Below are 20,177 nucleotides of genomic sequence, written 5' to 3'. Positions count from 1 at the left end.
TGGGGTGATCCAGCCACTCAAACACCCAAAGAAGCTGGCCAGGGTCAGGACACCATCCTTACCAGGGGAGGGGGTGGGGGGGCGGCAGTTACATCACAAAGGAGTGCGGCAGGACCTCAGCCTACTGGGCGACAGTGGTGGGGAAGAGATGACCTCACAGAGAGATACTGACGTCAGCCAGGCAGGACAGAGGTGCAAGGGAGGGACCAGCTCAGAGACTCCTATGGCTTTAACAGCAGCAAAGCTGCATCTCAAGATCTCTCCTCCCCCAGTTTGGCCAGGGGGTGCACCTTTGCACGGACACACCACACTGAGCCAGACAGCTCAGAAAAGGGAGAGACCACAGAGAACAAGAGAGTGGCCTGGGGAGATGCAGCGGGAGTCCTGGCTGCAGGAAAGATTCTGCCAGCAGCAGCTGCCCCAGCCCAAGAGCAGGGGCAGCCATTGCCTCAGACGACAGACCCCTTTGCTCTGACATCTGGAGAATCCTGGGTGAAGTACGTGGCCATGTGCCCAGGGGAAAGGAAGGGATCAGGGTCCCACACTAACTCCACACTTTGTGGGGGCAGAGCCAGACCCCTTTTTACTCCACTTTGGTGGAGGAGAGGGGAGAGATGTGATGAGCTCTGAGCCCTAAGCCATTCAAAGGAACCACAGGGGGGCTGCAGACCCATCCTTTTGTGGAGACCTTGGACTATATGTTTTGTTTCACTCTATTAATCTGGAACACAGATGTCGAACCAGCCAGAGGTCCAAGGTCACTGAGCCTGGTTGATACCACACTGCCTCTTAGATGAGAGGCACACACACCCCCACCCCGCCAGGAACCTAGATCTCCTCCAGGAGACATGGGAGGAGCAGGCCCAGGAACAGCCAATGAAGCAGTGTTCTTTCAGCGGGAAAACTTGGAGCCCTTGCAGGCTTTGTTGCAAGAGAAGCCAGGGTAATATCAGCACCAGGAACGGGCTGAGAACAATGGGCCGGAATGTGAAACTGTAAACCCAGCAAAGAGGGTTTGTTGTTGCTGCCACCCTCAGAGTTAAGGCTGCTGGCCAGGCGGCCAAGGGCATTGAAGGTTATAAACGGCACAGGCAGCTGATGGTGAAATCCACCATCCGGGGAAGAGAAACGAGTGGAGGCTACACGACGTGGCCCTGCTGAAGACTTCCACTCTCCAGATCATCACCTTGTCGTGCTGAGTGGGCTCGTGTGTGCCAGCGAACCTGAGAGTGATACCATAGGGAGTGTTATACTCCCGGCAGGGTCACCCATGGCTGCAAGGTCAAGAATGAGACTCCAGATGAAGCGTGATCCTAAAAGTCTTCAACAGCAGAACAGGCAGAGGATAGCAAAGGTCATGCGACAATGGCTGTGAAGGCGGATGAAGGCTGCAGTGGACAGGAGACTCCCGGTCATCATGGATCCCATGCCACTGAACCTGAGCTTACTGTCCATCAAGAACCGTGTGGTGGCTGCAGTGTAACAGTCCCCCCGGCCCCCTTGTTAAAAGAAATCAAGCACAGAAGTCCTCCTAGGTCCTACTCTGCTAAACTTAAGCCCTACAGCAACTGGCGAATGGTGATGGGAACAGGATTGTGAAATCTGGATGCTTTTAGTCAAGGACCAACACACAGGGGGTGGACATATGTCTCAGTCATTGCCTATGTCTACATTTGCCCCCTTCTTCGAAGGGGGCATGGTAATCAGGCTGATGGCAGATTCCTAATGAAGTGCTGTGATGAATATGCTGCACTTTCTTTATCTAATTTGGGGAGTAAAGGCACTTTGAAGTGCCTGCAGCTACATGCATGTCGTCACTTGGAAGTCTGACACTTCGAAGTTGCCAGGGGGAGAAGGGGGGGAATTAGCCTAATGAAGTGCAGCATATTCATCACAGCACTTCATTAGGAATCTGCCATCAGCCTGATTACCACGCCCCCTTCGAAGAAGAAGGCAAATGTAGACATAGCCATTCTGTTTCAAAGGCTAAGGTGGTAGAACAGTCCAGCTGCTGCATCCATGACTGAGCAGCCCTTTTTAGGATCCACTCTGCTCACTCCACTTGGGGAGGGGGCTAGGAAAGGTGACCGAAACATAGTCCACCCCAACCCCCTGAATGGTAAACTTTGGGACATGTAATATTCAGATTCTAATGGACAACTCAGTCAGCGGGTGACCCAAAAGATGCACGGCAATTATCAACTGTGAGCTGTGACATTTCAACATCGATATAGCTGCCGTCTCAGAAGAGCGTAGACCAGAAGAAGGACAGCTGAGAGAAGATGGCAGGGGGTACATATTTTTCTGGAAAGGAACTCCCAAAAGGAAGAAAAATGAATTCACGGAGTGGGATTTGCTATCAAGAATGAGCTGACATAGATCCTATCTGAAGACCCTGTTGGCATCAGTGAGAATTTCATGGCTCTCTGCTTGATGCTTGCCATAAACCAACAAGATAAGGTGATGTGAAGGAGAAGTTCTGCCCAGAGTGGAGCACACTCTTGAAAGACATTCCCAAAGAAAACAAGATTATTCTTTTGGGAGATTTCAATGCCAGGGTAGGAAGAGACGTGGACCTCTGGCAGACTCCCGTTTGGAAAGATGGAGTTGGCAACAGCAACTCCAGTGGAACGTGAGCTTGTCATCACAAACACCCCCTTCTACCAGCAAAACAAATTTAAGACCTCATGTATCATCATCCACACTCAGGGTTGGTGTGATATTCTTCTCACTTGTTCAATGACTAGTGCTGACGACTGCTGGACCAATCACCACCTTATCCAATCCACAATGGTGATTAGGATGGTCACCAAATGGAGAACTCAGAGGAAACTGATCTGATAAAAGATCAATGTACAAGGCTTGAAGAACTCCAGCAGATGTCTTCCAGATAGTGCTCCAAAGGAAGCGGCCAACACTACCCACTGAAGATGTAGAAGAACGCTGATCTCCATTGAAAAATGCCATCACGGGAGCTTGTGGAGAACCAGGACAGGTTTGATGAGAAGGATGTGGAAATTGAATGCCTGACTGAGGTGAGAAGGAAAGCCTTTAGGACCTGGCAAAGCAGTATCACCTGCACAGCAAAGAGAGAAGTGTGTACCAAGGCTGAAGTCCAACATAAAATAAAGACTTTGAAAAGCCAATGGTGGACTGAGAGAGTATGAGAACTCCAGCATCTCGCAGGCATCAATGATACAAGAAGTTTCTTCAATGCCACCAAAAGCTGTTTATGGACTGGGAAACCATGGAATCCCCTGAGATCAAAGGATGGTACCCAGCTCTTGAAAGAAAATGAAGCCATGGCTTCTGGATGACTTGAACACTATAATGAGCTCTCGAATGGGCCCTCCACTGTGGTCCTAGAATCCCTCGGCCACATCCCTCAGCAACCGCTGAGGGACAATCTTGCAACACTTCCAACCCTGAATTAAGTCCAAGCTTCAATCAAAGTGATGAAATGCAACAAGGCAACTAGGCTAGATGGAATCCCCACCAAATTCTTCAAAGAAAGTGGGCCAGTGCTCCTCAAACAGCTCCACCTCCACCAAGATCTGGGATATGGGGCAGATCCTGCAAGAATTCAGAGACACACTGATCATCAATCTTTTCAAGAAGGGTGACAAATCAGACTCTGGAAACTATCATGGTGTCTTCCTCCTGTCAAGAGCAGGAAAAGTCTTAGCTCGAATTCTTGCAAACCACTTCTTGCCACTCTCAGAAGAAATTCTCCCAGAAATTCTGACCATTCTGAGGAACAGCAGACATGATTTTCACTGCCCAGCAACTGCAAGAAAAATGTCACAAACAAAACCAAGCCTTATACATGAGTTTCATCGACCTGACCAAAGCATATTCAATTCAGCCAATTGTAGTTCCCTGTGGACCATCCTCTCAAAGATTGGCTGCCCCAAAAAAATTCATTCTTATCTTTGAGGCTTCTTCATGACAACATGATTGCCACAGTATTGAGCAACAATGGATCCCAAAGTGACCCCTTTGAGGTTAAAATGGGAGTCAAACAAGACTGCGTCATTGTCCCATCACTGTTCTGCATCTTCATCACCATGACCCTTCACCTCTTTGATGACAAGCTTCCAGATGGCGTAAAGATTGTCTGTAGAATGAATGGGAAGCTTTTCAATCTCAGGAGACTGCAGGCTAAAAGCAAGACCTCCATGACTTCAACCATGGAGCTCGCATGTACAGATGACAACATGATTGCTGCTTTTTCTTCTGGAGCCCTTCAGACCATCTTATGCACCTTCACCAAAGCATTTGAGAATCTCAGCCTCACACTGAATATCAATAGACCAAGGTGCTTCACCAACTCTTCTGATGAGACAATCTCATGTACCTTCTGTTAAAGTCAATGCAGAACTTCCGGAAAAGGTAGAGCACTTCCCATATCTTGAAAGTCATTACGTTAAAGTTGACATTGACATGGAAATCTAGCATCGTCTGAGCTGTGCAAGCTCTGCTTTCACCCGCCCAAGACAAAGGGTCTTTGAAAACTGGGACATCTATACCATGACAAAGAGACTTATGCACCTTGCAGTGGTTGGTTATTCCAGTGCTACTGTATGCTTGTGAAACCTGGACAACATACAAGCATCATTTGAAGGCACTTGAACAATATCATCAATGTTGTCTCGGAAGAATCCTAAATATCTCTTGGAAGGACAGGCGCGTGAACACTAGCATCTGGGAAGAGTCGAACACGACCATCATTGAAGCCATTATCATTCACCAACAACTTGGTTGGACTGATCTCATGGTTTGTATGTCTGATCAGTGCGTCCTGAAACAGATTCGGTGTTCAGCATTTAAGGAAGGACGGAGGAGCATTAGGGGCCAGAGGAAGTAATATAAGGGTGTGCTGAAGGCAGATATAAAAAAGTGCAGCACTGGTGTCAACACTTGGGATATCCTTGCCCAGGACTGTCCAAAGTGGAAAGCAGAAATCCGTGAGGGGGTGGCGCGATTTGAGAGGTTCCACCGCAGTGCAGACAAGGAGAAGTGGAGGAGGAGAAAAGAGTGGCAAAGACTGCCCTGGGCACCCCTCCAACAGCCACCAAAACCTGCCCCTTTTGTAATAATATTCTGCAGCTCCAGAATCAGGCTGATCAGGCATCAACAGAGTCACAAAGAGGAGTTGTACTATTTGTCCTACTTGTTATCGAGTGACAGCCAAGACCGAAGACTTGAAATGGCCAAGAGGGCCTCCTCCTCATGCCTCTTTCACGAGAACCTGCACTCAGGCTTCCAGCATCCTTGATCCACGCTTCTGGGAAGAAAAAAAAGCAGCAAATGCAGTGAATTGAAGACCTCCCTTGGTGTTCGTCGCATTGCCAGAACACTGCAGTGGAGACGACCTGTGCTTTTTATTGTAAGAAAAGAGGAACCGGTACACAGCCAACTCCCCACGCTCCGCCCTTCCCCGGTGTTCCAGCTGCTGCGGCTGCTGGATCCTATTGCTGGAGCTGCCCGGGATTCCCATCCCCAACCAGATACCTAGAGATGGAGCTTCTGGGGGGGTTCTGAGCCCCAGCCAGCTCCCAGCCCCAGGGCTGCTGGGGATTCTGTGGCTGGGGCTGCAGAGGCACCAGTAACCCATACCAGCATGTACCTACACAAAAAGAGCCCTGGAGATGACCGTCCAGTGCAGACGGCTACAGGGAAAACTTCCCTGAGACTCCATACAGGGCCCAGTCAATTTGAAAAATCTGCCCTGTGCTGTGAAATCTGCTCTCCCCATGCTGGGAGGAGCCTGGGGCTCCCAGCTGCTAGATTGGCCTAGCTGGGCAAGGACAGGAGTTGTCCTTTCCTTATGAGGGGTCTGCAACCTGCAGCTCTTGAAGAACTTTTTTATGCCTCCTGGTGCTATGATTGCAAATTAAAAAAAACCAAAAAACCCCTTCTGATTGGTTTTTGATAAACAGTGAACGTCTAAAAGCTCAACAATGAACAACTCATAACTAATAGCAAATGATGTTATTTCAAAACGTTGGACAACTCCCCCTTTCATAAGGGTAGTGCATTGTGGGATATGATACTGTAGCTGTGTTTTGATTGTGTTGCTAATATAGTCTTGATTTAGAAAAGGAAAAGGAAGCTTGTGGCGTTCCTGCCGTGAAGGACAACACACATTTGAAGAAAGAAAATTGAAATTAAACGTGAATTAAAATTGGCATCATTATGGTAGGGTTGGAACAGCTTAAAAAAAGAGGACTATCGAAGATGAAACAACAGAGAATTTCAGACTGAGCGGATGCAGTCCTTCACATTTACATTGAGTTCAGCTGGGCTCCCTTTATGTCTCATTTGCAATGAGAAATTCGCCAACATAAAAACTGCAACCTCGAGAGGCATTTTCTCAATAAACACGCTCCTTTTGCCAACGGTATCCAGCTGGAGATGGCAGGCAAAAAAACTGCGGAGGAACTTCTGCTCAGAGCAGAGCAAAGCAAGAACACATTTGCTAAATGGATGAAATTGCCAACTAGCATTGCTCTGGTTAGTTTTGTGGCAACTGAAGAGAATGTGAAATGAGGAAAGCCCTTCCTGGATGGTGACGGAATAGATCAGAGAGCGCTTTCCCAAAGCGTCAGAACCTCTGGCCCGTGATTTCCAAAACAAAACTGAAATTGTCCAGAAAATGAGAGCTCTGCCATTGTCTGCAAAGACAGTGAGGAGTGGAGCTCTTAAAATGGCCACAGATACCACCAGCCAGCAGATTACAGACATTAACACGGCCCCAGGCTTCTGTCTTGCTTGAGATGAGTCAGTGATGTCGAGGACGAGGGGCGAGTTGCCCTTCTCAGCAGGCATGTGAAGTCTCACACTAACTGAATGTGGGAGCACATCGCCCCCTAGTGCCACACTGGGGCCAGCCCTGACATTCAGGGGACAGCGTCTTCACCCCATGGCACATCGCCCCCTAGTGCCATACTGGGGCCAGCCCTGACTTGGAGAGGTCAGCGATGCCCCTGGAGACCCCAGCTCCCTCTTATCTGTCTTTTACTGGCGTACCCTCTCCTTGCACAGTGTTATCAGATAATTCAGGGATTACACTGAGTGCTCCTGTGTACCCCGCATCTGAGCCCCTTGCAAATGCCTCTGGCCTTGTGACTCCCCCTGTAAGTCTGCCTCATACTGGAGTCAGGCTGGCTGTCCTGTAAGTGCCAGATCGCCTCTGCAGCCTTTTAAAAAAATCAGCGTCCTATTAGCCATCCTCCAGTCATTTGGTAGAGAAGCTGATTTCAACAAGGTTCAGACTATGGTTAGTAATCCTTCAGTTTCACAAAATAATGGATTAGGTGATGAGCTTTCGTGGGACAAACCCACTTCTTCAGATCATAGCCATACCAGAAGAGACTCAATACTTAAGGCAGAGAGAACCAAAAATTTTAATCAAGGTTGACAAGTCAAAAAAACATTCTCCAGGTGAGCAAATCAGAGAGTAGAGGGACAGAAGGAGGGGGTAGTCAAGAATTAGATTTAAGCCAAGTATGCAAAAGAGCCCCTATAGTGACCTAAAAAATTCCCATCCTGGTTCAAACCACATATTAATATGTCGAATTTGAATACAAAAGAGAGTTCAGCAGCTTCGCTTTCCAAAGTGTTGTGAAAATTCCTCTTCAGTAAGGCGCAAACTTTCAGGTCATTAACCGAATGGCCCACTCCATTTAAGTGGTGACTGACCGGCTTGTGGATCAGGAGTGTCTTTATGTCTGTTTTATGCCCATTAATTCTTTGTCTAAGAGAGTTTGAAGTCTGTCCAATATACAAAGCACCTGGGCATTGTTGGCACATGATGGCATATATAATGTTAGTTGAGGAACTTGAGAATGTGCCCGTGATTCTGTGAATAACAACGATTCCTCAGCTCTGGTCCCCTATTACCCCTTCTCTACTTACGATACATTGATGACATCTTTATGATTTGGAGCCATGGTATAGAGACTCTAGAAGAATTCCACAGAGACTTTAACAAGCTGCACCCCACCATCCAACTTATGCCTCGACTACTCCACATGAGAGATACATCTCCTGGACACTACAGTACAAATCAAGGACGGCCTGATTGGTACCACACTGTACCAGACATCCACTGATCACTATAATTACCTACATGCTTCTAGCTTTCGTCCTGCACGCACAACTAGATCCATTGTTTACAGTCAAGCTCTTAGGTGTAATCGCATTTGCTCTGATCCGACTGACAGAGGACAAAAACTCCATGATCTTTACTAAATATTCATAAACCTGAATTACTCATCAGGAGAAATAAAAAGAAACAAATCGACAGGGCCAGACAAATACCCAGAGACCTGCTACTCCAAGATAAGCCCCAAAAAGCCAAGAACAGAACACTACTGGTCCTTACCTACAGCCTCCAACTCAAACCACTGCAACGCATTATTAAAGACCTACAACCTATCCTTAATCAGGATGCCACACTCCAGAAGGCCTTAGGTGACAGGCCTGTTCTCTCCTACAGACAACCTCCCAACCTTATGAGTATCGGAGGGGTAGCCGTGGTAGTCTGGATTTGTAACAGCAACCAAGGGTCCTGTGGCACCTTATAGACTAACAGAAAAGTTTTGAGCATGAGCTTTCGTGAGCACAGACTCACTTCATCAGATGCTGGTCATGGAAATGAGCATGACCAGCATCTGATGAAGTGAGTCTGTGCTCACGAAAGCTCGTGTTCAAAACTTTTCTGTTAGTCTATAAGGTGCCACAGGACCCTTCGTCGCTGTTACAACCTGATGAGGATTCTTACCTATAACCACAATCTATACCGCAGGAACACCAATCCTGGAACTTTTCCTTGCAACAAAGCCCACTGCCAGCTTGTCCACATATCTATTCTGGAGGTACCATCACTGGACCTAACCAGGTTATTCACAGAATCACGAGCACATTCTCATGTTCCTCAACTAACATCATATGTGCTGTATGGTGAAAATTCCTCAGGCAGGCCATGGTTTGTGCTAAAGACCCCCTATTCAATTCTTACACGTCTGGAGTAGGTATATAAAATAGAAACCCAGCAAGCATGAGTGCAAAAATACCTCCCTGGGCCCCCTTCTCCCTTATCTCCCTCACAATACCCAGAGAAGGGCAGGAAGGGCCTTGACGTTCTGAAGAGAGGAATAGCTACTTCACCAACTGCATTCCAAGGAGAGGCCCTGCATGTGGAAACCAATTGAGTGCTGTATGTTTTTAAGGACTGTTAATGACTTGTGCTTTAAATCTTCTAGATAATTCCCTCCACCCCCCGCAGAGGGGCCAGTGTGGAGAGATCACCACATTCTCTATCCTACCTTAACACAAACTGGTCATTGTAAAGCTGTTTTGGTTAATGTGTAGAGGAAACCACCTGTACTAGAGAAGATGAGCTATAAGCTATGGGCGGGGATACTCTGTAACCTCTTCAGATTAGTGGCTTATTGTGCTCCTTTCGTCTGGCTGCTAGAACCTGTCCAGGCGTGGGTGACACCCATGTCGTAGTTTCCCTGTGCCCATCAATAATCTATATAATCAATTGTAACCTATTGTCTGGTAGCGCTCCACTGAGTCCTGCTCGGCGAAGTGGCACTCCACCAGCGCTGTGTGTAACCAACCCTCCTGCTTGCTTCATACACGGTGTCCTGACTTTGTTCCAACAACTGGGAGCTCATCCGGGATCTAAGTTTGTGAGCCACTTGGGAGCCAGAGACTTAACACCCAAGAGAGGTGAATAGGTTTACTTTACCACGTCATTAGGCCAGGGATGTGGGTCTCTCCCTTCCTTCAGACACATCTTGGTTCCAGTGTCCAAATCTAGACAGGGAGGAACCTGGATGTGTGTGAGCCAAACAGAAGGGATATCCATGGAAAGGGGGACAAGTACAAGAGGGAAGTATCCTGTTTAAACTGAGGGGTTTTGTTACGGAGGGACTGGATAAACCACCAAGGATCAGTTGAGCCGTACGTTAAGCCCAGGACTGGCTGGGTATACAGGGCGGCAGGCGGTGTGAATGGCTGGGGATTCTGGGTCTGGGACTGCAGAGGTGCCCGTAACCCGTACCAGCATGTATGTACCCAAAAAGAGCCCTGGAGATGACCGTCCAGCACAGACGGCTACAGGGAAAACTTCCCTGAGATTCCATCCAGGGCCCAGTCAGTTTGAAAAATCTGCCCTGCGCTGTGGAATCTGCTCTCCCCACACATCGGCCCCTAGTGCCACACTGGGGCCAGCCCTGACATTCAGGGGACAGCGTCTTCACCCCACAGCACAATGCCTTTTAGTGCCACACTGGGGCCAGGCCTGACTCGGAGAGGTCAGTGATGCCCCTGGAGCCCCCAGGTCCCTCTCATCTTTCTTTTACTGGCGTACCCTCTCCTTGCACAGTGTTATCAGATAATTCAGGGATTACACTGAGTGCTCCTGTGTACCCCGCATCTGAGCCCCTTGCAAATGTCTCTGCCTCATGACTCTCTCTGAGAGTTTGCTGATCTTCCTGCTCTGTCTGGGGAGCACGGTGGGGGCGGACGACCTTGGACCTGGTCCAGGCAGGGGACAGGCACCCCTTCCCCACCTGTTCCCACTGGTGCTGCAGTGGTCAGGGAGAGGCGCTTCTCACCTGGCCTCAAGCTTCTGTGGTGAGAGAGGACTGGAGTGTCCCCCACCTCCGAGTTCACCTGTGTCCTGAACCCCTCCTTCCCAGCCCCACCCCAGAGCTATGAGTCAAAAGGAGTGTGGACATTTTCACTCCATACATTTCTCTAACAGAACTAGCTGTCCAAGACGAGCGTGCTGGGGGCAGCCCAGGCCTGGAGATATTAGAACACAACCAAACTAGGGGTACGTGAAACTGGGCTGTTGTGGGTTCTGATGCAGACTCACAAGTGTGGCCTTGAAATCAGTTCACTTTCTATCACTGCAGCAATTTCCTCCAAACTACCAAGGGAAGTGATGAGTTCTCCATCCCCTGATATCCCCCAGGGAAGACCAGGGGCCTTCCTGGAGTGCGCTTTGGTTCAGAACTCACTGCTGCACCACGCGGGAGGCTGTGACCTGCAGAGGGGCAGATTAGAGCATTGTGTGGTATCCTCTGACCACAAAGTCTGCAAATCTACCTAAAACTCGGGGTGGCACTGAGCAGCATCTGGTGTCCCATGTGTAACCATCTTGATCCACAGAACTAACGCTGAGTGAATGGGGGTGAAACAGGAGCAGCTCAACCACACAAAGGGGATGGCCAAGGACAGGACATTAGCCCTGACAGCAATGATGTGTGTGGCAGTGACATTACAAAGGCCTTTGGCAGCACCTGTGCTGATTGGTTAAAAGTTGAGAGGTGGTGACCTCATAGAGTGTCACCGTGACAAAGGCCAGATAAGATGGGCTGCAGAGCAGGAGCCATCTCAGATACCCCCTCCCCGGGGCTTTTCCCCAGGGACACTCCTTGATATCTGCCCTGGAGGACAGAGAGAATGCAGAGCCTGTACATGAGCACAAGGAGGCTTGATGAAGTTTTCTTCTTTCCCATGACTGAGTTAGAAGCAGATGTTCCTGTGGAGAAGATAGGAGCTTCCAAGAGGTTTGGTACCAACACAGCCTGACCTGCCTGGCACTGGTCACATTGAAGACATGGAAAACAGGAGGTTAAGGTGAACAACAAGAAGTCCTGTGGCACCTTGTAGTAGTAGTAGTAGTAGGCATCCTTCGATCCCGAGGGATCATGGGTTTGCGCCCCAGTTGGACTGATTCGAGCAGCATCTTCTGTGGCCGTGCAATCCAATCCGGGAGTGGCCGTCCTCTCCGCACTGTGAGTGGCAGTAGGCAGATGTCGCTCTGGTCTCACGGGCACGGATCTTCCTGAGGGCTCTCCTGTCTTCCTCTTCCTTCACCACGGTAGTTTCATACATAACAAGAGCTTCCTTCACTCCCTGTTTCCAGGCATGCCTGTCTGAGGCGAGCGAATGCCAGGTGTTCACACTGATAGAGAGTGCTGAGGTCACACTTGCACGTGTCCTTGTAGCGCAATTTAGGTCGCTCTTTCAGCCTCTTTCCAGATGCCAGTTCGCCGAAGAGGAGGTTCTTCGGTATTCGGCCATCTGTCATGCATGAGACATGGCCCAGCCAGCGCATACGCCTCTGTTTGAGAAGGGTGAACATGGAGGCAGTGCCTGCCCTCTCAAGCACTGCGCTGTTGGGGACCTTGTCCTGCCACGAGATACCGAGTGTGCGCCTAAGGCAGCGCACGTGGAATGTGTTGAGCCGCTGCTCTTGTTTTGAGCGCAAAGTCCATGTTTCACTGGCATACAGCAGTGTGCTCAAAACACAGGCTGTGTAGACCTGCACCTTGGTGTGTACAGTGAGCTTATTGTTAGCCCGTACTCTCTTCGTCAGCCTGGAGAACGTTGTGGCGGCTTTTCCAATGCGCTTGTTGATCTCGCTATCAAGTGACAAGTTGTCCGAGCTCGTCGAGCCTAGGTACACGACCTCATGGACGACTTCCAGTTCATAGTCTAGCATGTTGATAGATGGCTCGTTACCCACATTTTGGCCCATCACCTGGGTCTTCTTTAAGCTGATTGTGAGGCGAAATTCCATACATGCATCCGCAAAGCGAGTTATGAGTGACTGCAGTTCCTGCTGAGTGTGAGCAGCAATAGCTGCATTGTCAGCAAAAAGGAACTTCCTTAGACACTTCGAAGCACCCCGGTCTTCACTCTAAGCCTTGACAGTTTGAAGAGGTTGCCGTCCGTCCTCGTGCGGAGAGAGATGCCCTCTGTAGCAGTTCCAAAGGCATATTTGAGCAAAACTGCAAAGAAGATGCCAAAGAGTGTTGGAGCCAGCACATACCCCTGCTTCACTCTGCTGAGAATCTCAAAGGGTTCGGATGTGGATCCATCGTATACAACAGTCCCCTTCATGCCTTCATGGAAGGCCCTAATAATGCTGAGCAGAGTTGGGGGACAGCCCATCTTAGCCAGAATCGCAAACAGAACTTCTCTGCTGATGAGGTCAAATGCCTTGGTCAGGTCGATGAAGGCGATATACAGAGGTTTGTTCTGCTCCCTGCACTTTTTGTGTAGTTGCCCAACAGAGAAAACCATGTCTATGGTGGACCGTTCAGCTTTGAACCCACACTGAGGCTCAGGGTAGACTCTCTGCAAGAACATTGAGCCTCTTCAGAGCAACATGTGCAAATAGGTTCCCCACGGTACTGAGAAGGGAGATGCCGCAATAGTTGTTACACTCGCTTTTGTCACCCATGTTCTTGTAGACAGTAACAATGTTAGCATCCCTCATATCTTGCAGTACGCTGCCTTCTCTCCAGCATTGGCAAAGTATTCCATGCAGCTCTGAAACTAGGGTACTGTTGGCGCATTTGAGGATTTCTGAGGGATACCATCTTTCCCTGGGGCTTTTCCAGGCGAGAGTGCTTTTAGCGCATCACTGAGTTCCTCCAAGGTGGGCTCAGCATTGAGTTCAGTCATGGTGGGCAGTGGCTCGATGGCATTCAGGGCTCTCTCTGTAACTACAGTCTCTCTGGCGTACAACTGTGAGTAGTGTTCCACCCAGCGTTCCATCTGCTTGGTTCTGTCCTTCAAGACCTCACCTGTGGCCCACTTAAGTGGGGCAGTCTTTCTTTGTGATGGACCGATGGCCTGATTGATCCCATCGTACATTCCTCGCATGTTACCAGTGTCCTCGGCCTGCTGAATCTTGGAGTAGAGTTGAAACCAGTAATCGTGGGCACACCTTATAAACTAACAGATATTTTGGAGCATAAGCTTTTGTGGACAAAGACCTGCTTTGTCAGATGCATGAGTGGGCAGAGAGCCAGGACTTTATCATTTTCTTTAAGGCCCAACAGACATGCCAGGACTTGGTCTGCTTGGGGACCTGCCCTGCTTCTCAGCATGAACTGTCTCTGAGCAGTTCCCAAGTCTCTGCAACGCTCCAGTTCTTCTCAAGTAGTTGCTGACGGAGCACTGGGAGGGGCTGTGGGTGTGTAGCTCACCTGAGATCACGCTGGGTACGTCTTCACCACGCAAAAGTTCGACCTGCTCAGGATAGACCTGGTCTCAGTGTGTGAAAGTCCAGATGGACGGGGAGTGTGAAGTCAGGGCTCCTGGGTCCGGTTCCCAACATCCCCCTGACTGGCTGTGACGTCAGACAAGACCCTTCGCCTGCCTCGGCCTTCGTTTCCCCTCTGTCCGTTGGGTGTAACTGCCCTTGCCACCTGCTGCCTGGCCGGGGAGGTTGGGAGCTGGGACGGTCCGGGTGTGAGCGACGCTGGTGGCAGAGAGTAACGCGAGCTGCCCCCTCACGTTGAGCTGTTCCAGATGATGAGCTGGTGCAGCTGAGCCTGTTGTTCCAACCTTCCATTCTGCAGCGTTCCCTGTTCACCCTCAACCAGCACACACAGCTCCAGAGGCCGCCCATTCCTCCCGTGCCCACCAGATAGCGAAGCAGCCTCGCACCGGCCGGGTCTCCAGATCACCCACAGTTCGGAGGAGCAGACCTGGCCCTGGCCCCATGTCCATGCGATAAATGGGGCTCTGCTGACTAACAGCTGAAATGGCGGTTGTCGTTATTTTGGGTATTTCGTTACGTTCGATCCTCAAGAGGAGCAGCTACTGAGCCCAGACTGAAGCCTCTTCCCTAATTTCTGAAGCCAAGTGTCTCCCCTCAGTGTGTGAAGAAACATTCAAAGGGATTCATGAGTTAAAAACACATTCGGTGGATGTGCCTGGAATTTGCCAAGGGGAAATGGTTTCAGTTAAAATCTTCCCACCCTCTCGGTGTCTGGGCTCCATCCCAACCTCTAGGGGCTCTGTTGTTTGGTGCTTAGAGCAAGAGTGAGAACCGCTGGCTTGTCTCCCTGGCTCTGTCACCTGCACATAATTCTCTGTCCCTCCCATGCTCAGGGACTCACCCACCCTTGCCCAATTCCTACAGCTCAAGGTGTAACTTCCTGCAGGTTTGCAGGACCTTTTACCAGAGAAAAAGCTTTACCCAGGAATATCCTTATTCTTTATGGACTAAGGACTACCTCCCAAGCAAGCAGAATGCACATGCTAAGCACACAGCGCCAGGTTCTCCAATCCTGATCAAGGCCGGTGAACTTCCCCTGTTGGCCAAGTCAGGTCGGTCTTGTCTGGAGTCACAGTTGCATGAAAGATTCTTTGCTGCTCTGGTTTCACCCTGTGTCTTGGCGGTGAGTTCTTCCTTCAGGTGTTCCTTTCTTCTTTCCTGTTGGTCTCCTTAGACCCCAGTTCATGATAGTGAAACCTGTGTCCTGCTTAGTTCCGCCTCCACCTATTTGCTAACATTTTAGTAATCAGTCCTAATGTACTGGAAGGGAATTACCCAACCAATCCTAGCCCACCCCCTGAACTGATTTACATACAGCAAAACGAATTACACAGTGGACAGAGGCAATTAAAAAGTAGACGGCGATCATACAAACAGACAAAGGGGAGTGAAGCCGTAACCACAGGAGGAGGATGCCACAGTCCCTACTATCGCTCAGCAGTTTCCTGGCAGATGAAATGCTGCCGGACGAAGGTTTCTGTAACTAGCCTGAGATCTGCCTCCTTAGCTGGTGCGGGTGGGGCCCTTAGGACAGTGTCTCCCTTTCACCAGCCTGGTATTGTCTTGCTTTCATGTAACGGGGCTGGAATGTGAGATGTGACGCCAGCTCCCTGCTAAAGGCTGCTGCTCTGTCAGTCTGGCTGCAGATGACGGCCTTGGGCTTTAGGGCTTCCAGTATAGCTACAGGAAAGGGCCCCTAGCCCCGTCACCCGACCCGCGGCATCACCCTCCTGTGCCTCCACCCTGCACTGTACCCCTTCACTGCTACCCCTGCACCCCTCCTGTGCCCCAACCCTGCACTGTACCCCTGCACCCCTCCTGTGCCCCAACCCTGCACTTGGTCCCCTTCCTACCCCTGCACCCCCTCCTCTGCCCCAACTCTGCACTGTGCCCCCTTCACTTCTTCCCCTGCTCCCCCTCCTCTGCCCCAACACTGCACTGTGCCCCTTCACTCCTACCCCTGTACCCCCTCCTGCGCCCCCCACCCTACACTGTGACCCCTTCACTTCTACCCCTGCACCCCTCCTGTGCCCCAACCCTGCACGTGGCCCCCTTCCTACTCGTGCACCCCCCTCCTCTGCCCCAACCCTGCACTGTGCCCCCTTCACTCCTACCCCTGCACCCCCTCCTCTGCCCCCACCCTGCACTGTGCCCCTTCACTGCTACCCTTGCACCCCTCCTCTGCCCCAAACATCCACTGTGCCCCCTTCACTCCTACCCCTGCACCCCTCCTGTGCCACAACCCTGCACGTGGCCCCCTTCCTACCCCTGCATCCCCCTCCTCTGCCCCAACCCTGCACTGTGGCCCCTTCACTCCTACCCCTGCACCCCTCATCTGCACCAACCCTGCACGTGGCCCCCTTCACTGCTACCCCTGCACCCCCTCCGCTGCCCCAACCCTGCACTGTGCCCACTTCCTACCCCTGCACCCCTCCTCTGCCCTAACCCTGCACTGTGCCCCCTTCACTCCTACCCCTGCACCCCTCCTCTGCCCCAACCCTGAACTGTGCCACCTTGACACCCACCCCTGCACCCCTCCTGTGCCCCAAAGCAGCATTGTGCCCCCTTCACTACTACCTCTGAACCCACCTCCTCTGCCCCCACCCTGCACTGTGTCCCCTTCACTGCCACCCCTGCACTCCTCCTCTGCCCCCTAACCTTTTGTGACAAATGGGAGTTTTATTCACCATTTTATGTGGGTTCCACTCTCCTGTATTTCCCCCTTACGAGTACCTCCCTCCTGCCCAGCTCCCATGCTGCACGCCTGCTTTCAGTGTATGGGGGAAAGGGAGGAGTGGATCTTTCCCCCTCCGGGTCCATGACAGTGGGTGGGGGGGGTGCGTTTCCTTCTCACTTGTGTGGCCCCTCACTGGTTTTTCCGTGGGTCAGTGGCTCCCAACCCCAAGCAGGATCCTCACTCCTGACCTACACAGCGGCCAATGAATGCCCTTTACAACTGGAGCCTGGTTGTAGGGGGCAGCCTGGTGACCCCTTTTCCCATGGGAAGGAGGAACAAGGCCAAAGAGGAGTCTGGGCTGCTGTGGGGCACTCTGGGCCCCCCACTACCAAACATGGGTTGTACTGAGCTCCTGTTCTCTGTGCTGACACGTCAGATCTTCTTTCTGTCCTGCCAGCTACCCACCCTCTCTCCTCCCTGCCCCAACGTCGACCAGTAACCCCTAACCCCACCAGCCCTCTCTCCTCCCTGCCCCATCCCTAACCCCACCAACCCTCTCACCTTCCTGCTGAGGGACAATCACATCTGGGAGCAGGGTCTGGTGTCACCCCACACTTTGGTGACACTGACCCACAGACACCCGCCCCCCCAGACAACCCACCCCAGCACCCCTCACTGAGGCACAGCCCCCCAGCCCCTTCACCTTCACTGTGATACGGATCCCCCCAGACAAGCCACCCCAGCACCCCGAGTGACACACAGACCCCAGCCAATCTTACACCCACTAGCCCTCCCTCCTGGACACCCCCACTCCATTGACCCCGACTGCCACACAGACCACCCTAGCTCCCCCCCCGCCCCCCAAAACCCACGACCGCCACACAGACCCCCTCAGGAATCTGCATTTCGTCATCCCCACCCCATCACCCCCTCTGCCACACAGACCTCCCAGACACCTCTTCACCCCCCACTGCCACACAGACCCCCCCCAACCGCCCCACCCCATCACCCCCCCACCACCACACAGAAATGCGAGGCACAAGCTCTGCTGCAAGCTGCTGTTTATTGGTGCGAAGCCGAGGAGCGGCTGGGTTTGCAGGGCTGGGCTGGCGGCTGGCTGGCTGGGGCGGCTCCGACGGACTCGTGTGACGGTCCAGGCCTGGCTGCGGTGTCTGCAGCTCCTTGGTGACAGACGTGGGAGAGGAGACAGGCTCGCAGCCCTGTGTTCTGGCTGCATGTCACAGGCAGGGCCTTTCCCGAGGGCCACCCAGGCTGGGCCCGCGGTGCTGCCGGGCTCCTGATCAAGGGGAGGCTCCGGGTGCTGGGCCGGCTGGCCGGGGGCTGCTGCTCTTCCTCCGTCCTCTCGCCTCAGCGGAGTCGATTCTGCGCCTGTGGCCCAGGGGCTCAGGGATGGCAGCGGGGTCAGGCAGGGGACAGCGGCAATCAGCGCCCATCATCGGCAGAGCAGGGCGGGAATCCTCCTCCTGCAGGCTCCTGCGTCCTCACTGCTCTGCGGCCGGAGCCAGTCGCATTTTTAGGAGTCAAGCCGGACAATCTGCATTGACTTGCCAATGGAGTCTAACTTCACAGCCGTGAAATTCTGCACCTCGTCTCCCTTCAGCATGATCCTCTTCCCCCCTTGGAAGTCTTCGTCATCAAAGAAGATCACACCCCCGGCAGTAACTTTCAGGGAAAAGGTGGCACCGGTTGTTGGTAGAGGGTTTTGATCAGTTGTATATCTCCTCTCTTCACCCTCATAAAAAGGGTGAGAGTAAAGGGTGACTCCGCAGCGGTTCACTCCATCCTTAATTGGGCGCAGAGATTGGATCTTTGCCAATACATCAGGAAATTTGTGCTGTCCTGCACCGTAGGTGATGAAGTTCCCCCTGTAATTGGAGGTGTCAAACAACACCCAGGGGTCACCCATCACTTTGATGTTGTCAACAGTGGCCGGTGATAACTCTTGAGTTATATCTGGATCATGTTTAGAGAACACCTTAACAATGGTCAAGCCCTTCTGGAAGACGATAGACATGCTGTTCTGCCTTCGCTCCCACGTCCGAGTCCCTGGCTGCGCGGTGGGGAAATGCTCCTTCCTCGGCAGCAAAGCTGCACTTTTATAGTCTGCTCTGCAGCAGGGGGGTGCGGTTTGCTAGCCCCAGGCAAGGTGAGGCCAGGGGTTGGGCTTCCCAGGAAAGGGGAAGGACCTGGTGCCCACGTCCCGGGGAGCGTTTCATCAGAACTCACCCTGTCCTGGCACAAAGCCCTGCTCCCAGCATCCCTCTGTAGGGGCAGGTTCAACTGGCACAGTGGCTGTGCCATGGCTGAGAGCCACCCCAGGGCAGCACCCCAAGAAAGTCTCTGAAACTCGCAACTGCCAGGCACCCGCTTACACCCAGCCAGCTCCAGCAATTCCCTCTGCTGCAGGCGGGTGAGGCCGGGCCACAGTGACATACTCACCTCGAGCCTTTCGGAGGGAGCCTCCACTGTCCCCCGCTCACACCCGGGCACCCTGCCCTTTGGTGCCTGCCGTAGCACCCAGGAACCCCAGCTGAGGCCAGGCTCGGCTGTGCCAGGTACCACACCACAGACCCCCCCCGAGCCTCCTCCCCCACAAAGCCCCCACCTCACCCCATCCGTGTCTACACTGGCCACTGAGCTCTGGAAGGTGCTAGCTCAGGCAACAGCTGCTCTTGCTGCCCCAGACAGCTGCCCTCAGGAGGCTCAGGCAGGCAATGGCCAGTCCACCCTGGGAGCTGACCCCTGTGTCTCATGGATGGGGGTCAAAGTTGGGACAAGGGAGGGTGGGATAGCAGGCTGAGGTGCCAGGAGCAGACAAGGACAGGAAGCTGGAGGGGTTGGATAGGACTGGGGGTCGCAGGGCAGGGAGGGGTGAGGGGTTGGATAAGAGGCAGTTGTGCTGGGGTAGGGGGTCAATGGATGAGGATCAGCAGGAGCTGGAAAGTAGCTTGGAGTCCTGAGGGTGCTGGGCAGGTGGGGGCTGGGTAAAGGCAGGAGTCCCTGGGGTAGTTATCATCGAATTCTAGGGCTGGAAGAGACCTCAGGGGTCATTGAGTCCAGTCCCCTGCCTATAGAAGGACCAACCCCAACTAAATCATCCCAGCCAGGACTTTGTCAAGCCAGGAATTAAAAGCCTCTAGGGATGGAGATTCCACCACCTCTCTAGGTAACACATTCCAGTGCTTCACCACCCTCCTGGGGAATAGCTTTTCCCAATACCCAACCTAGACCTCCCTCTCTGTAACCTGAGGACCTTGTTCCTTCTTTTGCCATCCATCACTGCTGAGAATAGCCCCTCTCTCTCTCCTCACTAGAGCCCCTTCAGGAAGCTGAAGGCTGTTGTCAAATTCCCCTTCACTCTTCTGTAAACTGCAT

This window comes from Carettochelys insculpta, chromosome 30 (assembly GCF_033958435.1).
Source record: "Carettochelys insculpta isolate YL-2023 chromosome 30, ASM3395843v1, whole genome shotgun sequence".
In the NCBI taxonomy this organism is placed as follows: Eukaryota; Metazoa; Chordata; order Testudines; family Carettochelyidae; genus Carettochelys; species Carettochelys insculpta.
The sequence above is the reverse complement of the archived record's forward strand: the minus strand, read 5'-3'. Positions refer to the sequence as shown.